A 10,176-nucleotide genomic window follows, 5' to 3' on the forward strand; every position below is an offset into this window, starting at 1 on the left:
AGCATCATGCTGGGCCAACGTGTGGGTGCTAATCCTTTCCCCCCTCATGGGCGCCTTGCTTCTGTGTTAATGGAGCTTACTGCATTCGGCGCCTCCAGTGATGGTATCTTGGCTCCTTCTGGATACTTGCCATGAGGCAAATCAAATAACCGATCAAGTGCATGTTATTTTGCAATAGAGGCTGGGGCTGGGATTACGAACACACGCGCGCGCGCGCGCGCGCACACACACACACACACACACACACACACACACACACACACACACACACACACACACACACACACACACACACACACACACACACACACACACACACTTAAGGGATGATGTGATAATTGAAACACTGCATTGCATTACATTACCTACAAACAATGGGAATATACTTTGCACATTGTGCAATAACAGTGACATTATATGGCCTAGATTTGGGCAAATCGTTGCTTATATGTTGGTTGCGTGGTGTTCAGTATGACATTTTCATTAGAGATACTGTGCTTTCAGCACCTGCCATTCAAAGGTCTGTGCACGGGCCGTTACAGATTATTGACCATGTCCACACGATTAGGACCAGCCCAACCTCACATTCAAGTCGTGCATATATGCAGCCCCAGCCAAGCACAGCCCAGCCAGCCTTGGACGGATGGCTCCGAAGGATTTGCATTCTCTAATACTAACAATCAGCATATTTATTATGTCCACAAAAGTATTTATAATTCCTGGCCCAACATCCCATCCAAAAGTCAGTGCGTCTCACTGGAGCCAACTATTGACTAACATGTTGTGCGTGCCATAGGCTACAGACATCCCATAAACTGTACATTCCAATTCACAAAGTAAAATGCACATCGCAATTAGCCTACATAGTCTGTATTTGTCTCGAATTCGATTAGTTACATTTAAAACTAAATGCGAACATTTTCTAGACTATAAAGGGCGGTAATTTTAGGAGACAAGATACTTTGACCAACAATCAAAATGGGATAGATCTATCATTTTGGAAATTGTTTATGTTAAATGTTGCAAAACAATATGCATAAACGTAACGTCGTACAGTGAAACATATATTTTATGAGGACACTAACGATTTGGTCATCCTAATCCGTCACTTAGGCTTTTAGTGTTATTATGGTTTGTGCAAAACAATATTGGTGTCGCGCTCTGTAATAATGTACTTTAAAAACGGAATGCAGAACATACATGATAAATATAATCAAAATACATCAAAGATATAATAGTATTTCATAGAATTTATTCCATCTATCGAATTCAAGCAACATGGGGAAAGTAGCGGTTCCATAAGAAATGCAGGTGCTCCTGCAGGCTATGCCAGTGAATAGATTGCTTTTGGAACAATAATAAGCTCAATCTCTTTACAAGTAATGCAACTTCAAAATCCTTACAAATATGGGGTATTGGGTTTACTGAGTTTTACACATTCAAAGACTTACACTGCGCTGCCACAAAGTGAAAAAGCGAGGAAACCCATGTCTTGAAAACCAGTTTAAATTAGTTTCATTTGATTTTAAATGGGTCGTCAAAATACGTATTTCCAGAGCTTAGTTGACGAAAATTACTTCAGATAAGAGACTTTTACAGTGCCGACTTTTACATGGCCCCGACTACAGTCCAGAGATAGATAGGGATCACCATTAGGCCTAATCCACCTGACCAGCGGTCTCCTGCATCTGTTGACACAGTTTCCAGTTACGCAAATCAACCCCAGAGAACTCTCGATGAGAGAGGACCAATCAATGACCAAGTGTGTTGCTGAGGTGAAAAGGCATTTCCATGTGTATTTCCATGTTTGTCTGATCAAGAACAATGGACAATTGTTAATTCTGACAACCAATGCCATCACAATTCCACGTTGTATGTGTGTGTGTGTGTGAGAGAGAGAGGGAGAGGGAGAGAGAGAGAGCGAAAGAGAGAGAGAGAGACAGAGACAGAGTTAGAAACAGAGACAAAGAGACAAAACATTGACTTAATCAAGTACATCTATCCTTGATATTTCATTTTTGTATTCTTCAAAGTGTTGAACAAGTTCCATCTTTCTCTCTTAAAATTCTCTTCATGTTATGTGAACACTGTAAGTGACATTCAGCTGCTTTTCAGTGCCAGAAAACACATCTACCAACTTCTGCCGCTTCAATGTAAGACTTGTGTTTAGGTTTTTACCTTTTACTGTAATAGGGTTGCAGCAAATGTAAAGTGAGTGTTACCATTATTCCTCTGATTTCATTAAGAGGGATTCCATCTCAAATCTAGTCTCTTGCCCGTAAGATTTAAATCAGACCATGGTTTATCTTAGTTCTAAGACTGTTCACAGGCTTCTGAAACTCCATTTCTCTATTGCACAAAAACATAGTTGAGCTGTTAAAAGAAAATCTAAGAATATCACAAACTCAGACACTCAAATTCAAAGGTGAAGCATCAACTACTTATGCATTCATGTAGCAGAGGATTGATAATTCCCCATCTACAGGCTTTTGACCAAGTATCTGGAAAGACTCCCTAAGCTCTATTTTAGAAGGGTTAATTCCTTACTCCTATCCTGTGAAGCCCACAGTGACTCGGCATATCCAAACATTAAGATGCCCCCCCAGTACAAATGCTCAATGACTGGAGTCACTCTTGTTTTCCTGGATACCGCTTGGGGTTCAGAAAACACTCCCTCATGGTGGCTGGGTTACTTCCTGCGGGACCTGTCGTCATCAATCAGTGGCCAGAGTGATGCCCCCCCACCACGCCACTCTCTGGACATCTGTACCACCAGAGCAACAGGTGGGAGGCTTTCTGCTGGTAATTTCTCAGGCCAAAAATATGGATCATGAAGATATGGAACATGTATATTTTGACCAAGCTATATGAACGTATACCTCTTTGGGTATTTTATATCTGATTTACATTTGGTTTTACAGTTATTGTAGAAACAATATATAGCCCTCTATTTTCAAACAAGTTATTGTACGTTTAGAGAACCTTCTAGCGCAAAGGCAGAGAGTTAAAAGAATATATAAAAATGTGGGCAGCAGATGCACCAAAAAGTGCCCTCTCTTTGAACCCGAAGAGCTTAAGTGTATACTATTCTACTACTTAATGTTGTAAAGACTCTCTAGTGTGACAAGCTTTAAAAGACAAAAGTCAGTACGCAGGGAAGACTCAAAATCCTTGATACTAATGGGTCTGAAATTAGGCCATGTGCATAATCCAAGCAATGGCACTCATTTCTGTGACTAGAATGATCCATCAGTGTCTTGTGTGTGTATAGGACAGATTGAGCTTGCTTTGTACAGACAAGAGCTCAATGTATGCACTTGACACTCATCTGGGTATGATTTAGGACTTCTACATTATCACAATGTTTATCACAATGTCTTGAAGAAGGCCAAAAGACGCTTAACGCAGTGTACAGTACCTTTGTGTGTACTACCATTCAGCAAGACAGAAAACCAGACAGAGATAGCTCCTGAAAAAGGGCAGAGGATGATACATGAGAAACCTTCTGTGGAGAGTGGGGAACTTGGCAACTGTTTGCTGTCTAGATGTCCATACATCTTCATTTCTATGTGACAGACATGCAGCACATAATGTACAGAACTTAACGAGACTACAAAAATATAGCCATTTGTAAACTCAAACTAAACTCATGAAAATTAAAAAACACAAAACCAATGGTTCCCTAATTATGAAAAACATCAATGACTTCTTTTCCACTGTCTGTCTGTGCTGTCTGTCCTGTCCACATGATTTCCACTGGAGGCTGTAGTCCAGAGAGAGGATGATAAATGTCTCCCTCCCATGTTCTGACTTGCTCTGCCAGCTAACCACATCAACCAGGCGCTCTGAAAGCAAAGGGACAGAGACATGATGATGACATTTGGCCCTTCAAATGAAAACCTATCATTTCACGTATGCTAGGACTGGCTCTCTGGGGGATTCCGGGGCTGTTTTGGTCCACAGAACGAGACAGCAGCAAAGGGAATGAAGAAATAAGAGCAATAACAACAGGATCTCTTTGAATTGCCGAGCCTCAGCTCTGATTATCACATACAGAAGATGAAACCGGCATGAAATTCTGTTTGCATACACAATTAAAATAGTTCCCTTTTTAGGACACTGCAGAGAATAGTTTTGCAAACCAGAATTACGTTTGCCATTCCCGTGCTGTATTAGTGTTGGGTATGCAAATATAGCAATAGACTGTCTTGTGTCATGTGTCCAAAGGGAGACACAGAACATCACTAAAGAATATGCATGCCTCCTGAGGGAAAATATAGACTTCAGTGATTGTGTCAGCAGTTTTGAATGTCATAAATGTACACTATATGTGCTGTGAGAGGAGCTCTCTGGGCAGTAGAAGAGAGACACTGACAGGGTCCAGCAGGATTCTCTGTAATTTGTGGAGACTATAGAATAAATTTTCTGCCCATCTGTGATTTATTTAACTGTGCTGAAATACAGTATATACTTTGCTTAATGCTGCCACATACATGCCAAGCGTTACCAGCGAGCTGTGTGGCATCAGATTTAAAGGCTGCTGTCAACTTAATTTTTGGCTCAATTTCTTATGAGGTGATAATAGGAAGATGACTCTACTCAGAAAAATGCATGAGTGGTTAGCCACTGCACTGTTTGTCGGTTTGGGCAGGAAAATGTATTTGCATGTGAACCAAGTTTGCTGCATCTACAGAAATGAGACATTATTAAGTGCATCACACTGGTATTTGAAGAAGCATGATCAGAAAGGCAACTAGTGACGAGCATCAACATCAGAAAAAAGGTCTGCAACCACAATATTGATTCAATGTATTTTTTTACTGACAGTAAAGACAATAGCACGAAGGCATCAAACAGCTTGATGAACATCATGTTCCTCTTTCGGACAATGACACATATGGTTCCCACAAACAACCACGATGTAATAAAACCAACAAACGTGTAGAAGGTTTATCAAGACGTCATACAGGTGTACTTTGTTTAAGTATGTTAAAGGCTATAGTCACAGACATGTTGAATTGATGCTTGCGTTCCAGTCAAAAGCAGCCAACAACAAAGGCATATTGCATGTACTGTCCCTAGTGAAAGTCTACACACCCTCTTCCAGTTTTCACACTTTGCTGCCTTTTGCTGCCTTATAATGTTATCTCAAAAGGGAATACATTGGATTTCTTTCCTAACGTTTTACACAACCTACTCCATATTTCCAAAGTTAAAGAAAAATTATAGAACATTTTCCAAATGAATAATACATATAAAAAAAACAAAGATATCTGCATGTAGTATTGTATATCTGAGATGCACTATTGACATGTGTGTGTCTGTTCCGGGAGCGCGCAGACGAACACACCTGTCGATCCTTACCCTTAATGAGCCCACAATTAAGAAGCGCACCTTCAGACGAGACGTTAATGACCCTGACGAAGGCCAAAACATTTGCGTATTGACCTACCCCTGAATGAAATAAATAATACAACATATCTATTGCGTATGTCTTCACACCCCAGAGATAATACTTGGTGGAAGCACCTTTGGCAGCAATTACAGCTGTGAATGATTTTGAATGCGATTCTACTAACTTTGCACAACTCAACATTTATCCATTGTTTTTGTCAAAAATGGATCAAGTTCATTAAATTTGGTTGGGCGTCATTGATGGACAGCAATATAAGCATTTCACTACATCTGCCGGTGACAAGCATACCCACAACATGATGCTGCCACCACAATACAGAGGGTTTCACTCTGTGTTGTATTGGATTAGGCCAAAAAGTGCATTTCTTTGCTGTGTTGTCTTTCATTATTACTTAGCGGCCTTGTTGCAAACAGAATGGATGATTTGGAGTGGATTTTTCAACACAGGCTTCATTCTTTTCACGTTGTCATACAGGACGGTAATGTGTAGTGAATGCAATGTTGTTGATCCTCTGTATTTTTTTTTATTGTGGTGGCAGCATCATGTTATGGGTATGCTTGTCACCAGCAGGGACTGAGGAGTTTGTCAGGATCAAAATAAATATGAAAGGAGCAAAGCCCAGGTAAAAAGTCCTCTGAAAACCTAACCCTAGGATATAGTTACACAAATGTTCATTCCAAAGACACACCAGAATAGCTTTCCAAGAGGTGTTGAGTGTTCCTGAGTTCTCCAGTCTCAGCACTGATGTAAATTTGCTTGAAAAATCAAAGACAAGGTTTAAATATTGCTGTCCATCAATGACTACCAACCAAATTTAATGAGCTTGAGCAATTTTTACAAAAACAATGGATAAATGTTGCCCTAAGAGTTGTTAGTAGAATCTTTTTCAAAATGATTCAGAGCTGTAATGGCTGCCCAAGGTGCTTCCACCAAGTATTAACTCTGGGGTTTGAAGACATACGCAATAAATACATATTTATTTAAATTATTAATTTGGACAAAAATGTATAGATTTTTTCTTTAACTTTGGAAATGTGGAGTAGGTTGTGTAGATTGGTCGAAAAATTTTTTTATTCCCTTTTGAGATGTCATTTCAAGGCAGCAAAAGGCAACAAAATGTACAAATGTACATGTAACTTAACAAAACCCTAGTGAAGTTTTCTAAGTTCACCCAATTGAAGATTTCACATAAACTAAAGACAGTGATGTGCCCCAGCTTAGGTTTTAAATCACTGTCTCCCATTCTTGAGTCTTGTGCAGAGAAAGTAACAATTTACATACATTTAAGTTGCAAGCATGGCCTTTCCCACCTTCTCTCATATAAAAGAGATGTCAATAGTCTGATTCCTTTTGAAGTTGCGGCAACTATTATTGATTGTATGTTTGTTTATTCCATGTGTAACTCTGTGTTGTTGTATGTGTCGAACTGCTTTGCTTTATCTTGGCCAGGTCGCAGTTACAAATGAGACCTTGTTCTCAACTAGCCTACCTGGTTAAATAAAGGTGAAATAAAAATAAATAAAATAAAACTGACGGTATATAATACTTTATAACTTATCAGCATCTATGAGCCTTTATTTATCATCACACACATTGTAACTTTGGTTGCCTTGATGTTCTGGAATTCCCAGACTTTCAAGATGAGTGATACTAACTTTATAGAGCTCTGTCGTTGTAACACAGCTGCCGACACAAGGATTACATGTTGCAATGTCAGAGAGCTTGAACCTTTGTATTATAAAGATCAATGATGCTGAGTTCTGAATAGGTATGGTAAGTTTACATTTCAAACTGAACCAAACTGCAGTGTGTCCCAAGTTTCCAGACCTAAGAGGTGGTCTTGGTCGAGAATGAGTCAGTGATGGTTAACCCAGCGTCTGAAAGCTGGGTGGCCAGCGTCCTGCGCCTGAGGATGATGGACAAAGAGACGGGAAGTTCAGCGGTCCGGGTCTATGCTGAGTGACATGGCAGAGGCATGCAGAACCTGTCGAGCTGCGTTGGAATATCGTGTACAATAGGCCCTGGAATGAACACTGTCACCGTGGGGTCATTCGGAGAGATAGAGCAACAAAAGGTAAAAGATAAACAAAGCAGGTTGTCATTAATCAACCCTCTGACCGCACCCTGCTCCTGCCACTCCCTTGGGATTTGTGATGACAGCCAGTTAGTACAGCCAGCCAGCAACCAGCAGACATTAGCTTTGTGTTTCTAAAAAACCTCCAGGCCCAGCTCACTGTGGGTTCATAAACTCAGACGGCTTCACAACTAAACCAACACACTCTTATGTAACCTATTGACTGACAACGTCTGGAACTTACTGTATGTCTCTGTGTCTAGATACTGCAGGTCACATATCTCTCTGTGGCAGCAACCTCATAGCGTAAAGGTAAGGAACACAAATCGTTTGCTCTTTCTCCCACTGGCAGTTCCATATGTCTTTTGTTGGAGGGTTTATACTTTATTTTGTACGTGTTTTCATTGTCCTGTGTTACTGCAGTGTCTCTCCGAAAGTGGCAAGGCTCAAGCTGGTAGAGGCAGCAGGGCGCTCCAGCGGAACTATACAGTAGGCTGACCCACAGACAGCAGGGCGCTCCAGCGGAACTATACAGTAGGCTGACCCACAGGCAGCAGGGCGCTCCAGCGGAACTATACAGTAGGCTGACCCACAGACAGCAGGGCGCTCCAGCGGAACTATACAGTAGGCTGACCCACAGGCAGCAGGGCGCTCCAGCGGAACTATACAGTAGGCTGACCCACAGGCAGCAGGGCGCTCCAGCGGAACTATACAGTAGGCTGACCCACAGACAGCAGGGCGCTCCAGCGGAACTATACAGTAGGCTGACCCACAGACAGCAGGGCGCTCCAGCGGAACTATACAGTAGGCTGACCCACAGACAGCAGGGCGCTCCAGCGGAACTATACAGTAGGCTGACCCACAGACAGCAGGGCGCTCCAGCGGAACTATACAGTAGGCTGACCCACAGACAGCAGGGCGCTCCAGCGGAACTATACAGTAGGCTGACCCACAGACAGCAGGGCGCTCCAGCGGAACTATACAGTAGGCTGACCCACAGACAGCAGGGCGCTCCAGCGGAACTATACAGTAGGCTGACCCACAGACAGCAGGGCGCTCCAGCGGAACTATACAGTAGGCTGACCCACAGACAGCAGGGCCCTTTGATGAGCAGTGAATGCGTCCAGCCGTGGAGAACCGTGCGTGTCGCTCTGTTGGTCCTGCTCACTCAGACAAATCAGCATCTCTCATCTCACTACTCACACAGCTTGACCCAGAAGGTGGCTGTCAATTTGGCATGGAGTTAACAGGGGTTAATGTTAGGTGAGTCAGAGCAAGGCTGGGTTACAGAACGGGAGTCCAGGGCACGTGCCCCGCGGCCCTCGACCTTCAGAGGATGGGGCACCCTGGAGGTTGGGGGCCTCCAAAAAGCATATGAACACGTTCTAGGCAATGGCAAAATGTGTAGAATTGCAGGAAATTTCCTTTAAACCACACAATTTTCTCTCATCCTCATGGCAAAATGTGTAGAATAGCATTATAAAACTGCACATTTTTATCTCTGCCCAATGTCAAAATGTGTTGAAATGCAGGAAGCTAGCTGTTTTCCCCCCAAAAATATATTTGGGGGATTGGGGAGCCCACTGTAAGTAGGTGCCCCGGGGCCCCAAATGCGTTAGTCTGGCCCTGAGTCAGAGGGATTGATGTTGAATAACTAGCCCTGCTGCTCCGTGGGGATGGGATACTACCTCGACCGAGACTCACTGAGCTCACACTGGTTTGAGGCGTTGTGATGACATGAAAAGAGGGGCCCTCGGAGAGTTTTCCTGTTAAAGAAACAAGAACACAAAAACAAAAGGGAAAGTCAATTTCATGAACGAATATGATTGGCTTGTGTTTGATGACATTCAGTTAGAATTGAAAGCTGAGTAATAGGATATGTAATTCGTTTAAGACGAGATAGGCCTCGAGACAGGCCTCGAGACAGGCCTCGAGACAGGCCTCGAGACAGGCCTGCAAAAAGAGAGGAAGACAAGGAAATATGGGAAGGTTTTTTCATATCACCATCATTCTATCAAAACACACAGCCGACCACCACTGTCTCACCCAGATTTGTTCTCAGAGAGAAAGGGAAGAAAGCGGAGAATGTGTAGAGATATAAACCATGTCTGTCCAATCAGCTCATGTGGTCTTTGTACTTGGAGTTTTTGACAGATGGACATTTTGCTTCAACTACTCATTGCTATACAGAATAAAAATGTAATTATATTGTACTGTATATGAAAACATTAAACTTATATATGTTGTTGATTTTCGCTTTGTTATTGCCACAATAATGTGATTTCATTTTACCGTAAGAAGAAAATCACTTGCATATACTGTATATTTTGACGAAGGAGGTACTGAACCATTTCATGGAACCATTTCTCTATGAAAACTAAATTCATTCTGCTGTATGAATGTTCATTGAGATTCTGTATTTGAAAAATAGTATTGCATACTTAAGGACACATTTGCTGGAAAATACTGACAATATTGACAACCAGTTCTCTGTTTTATGTAATTCAATCAGGGTGATTAACCATTATGGTTTGATGAAAGTACATTTATTCAACAACTGAGCTATTTTGAAGTTTTAGCCACATCATAATTGTTTTCTCCTTCAAAGTAAAATGACAAATTTTCTGAAACCAAATAGCCTCCTACAGGTAATGGGGAAGGTAACATGATCCTTAAGCATACATCT

General features: G+C 41.8%; 1 long non-coding RNA gene across 1 annotated transcript; it reads left to right on the plus strand.

Annotated features, from left to right (window-relative positions):
- Positions 1–7,686: 7,686 nt before the first annotated feature.
- LOC120023508 lies at positions 7,687–9,740 on the plus strand. Its single transcript, XR_005472699.1, has 2 exons — positions 7,687–7,802; positions 7,914–9,740. It is a non-coding gene; the product is annotated as an uncharacterized LOC120023508 (long non-coding RNA).
- Positions 9,741–10,176: the final 436 nt, after the last annotated feature.

This window comes from Salvelinus namaycush, chromosome 28 (assembly GCF_016432855.1).
Source record: "Salvelinus namaycush isolate Seneca chromosome 28, SaNama_1.0, whole genome shotgun sequence".
Classification (NCBI taxonomy): Eukaryota; Metazoa; Chordata; class Actinopteri; order Salmoniformes; family Salmonidae; genus Salvelinus; species Salvelinus namaycush.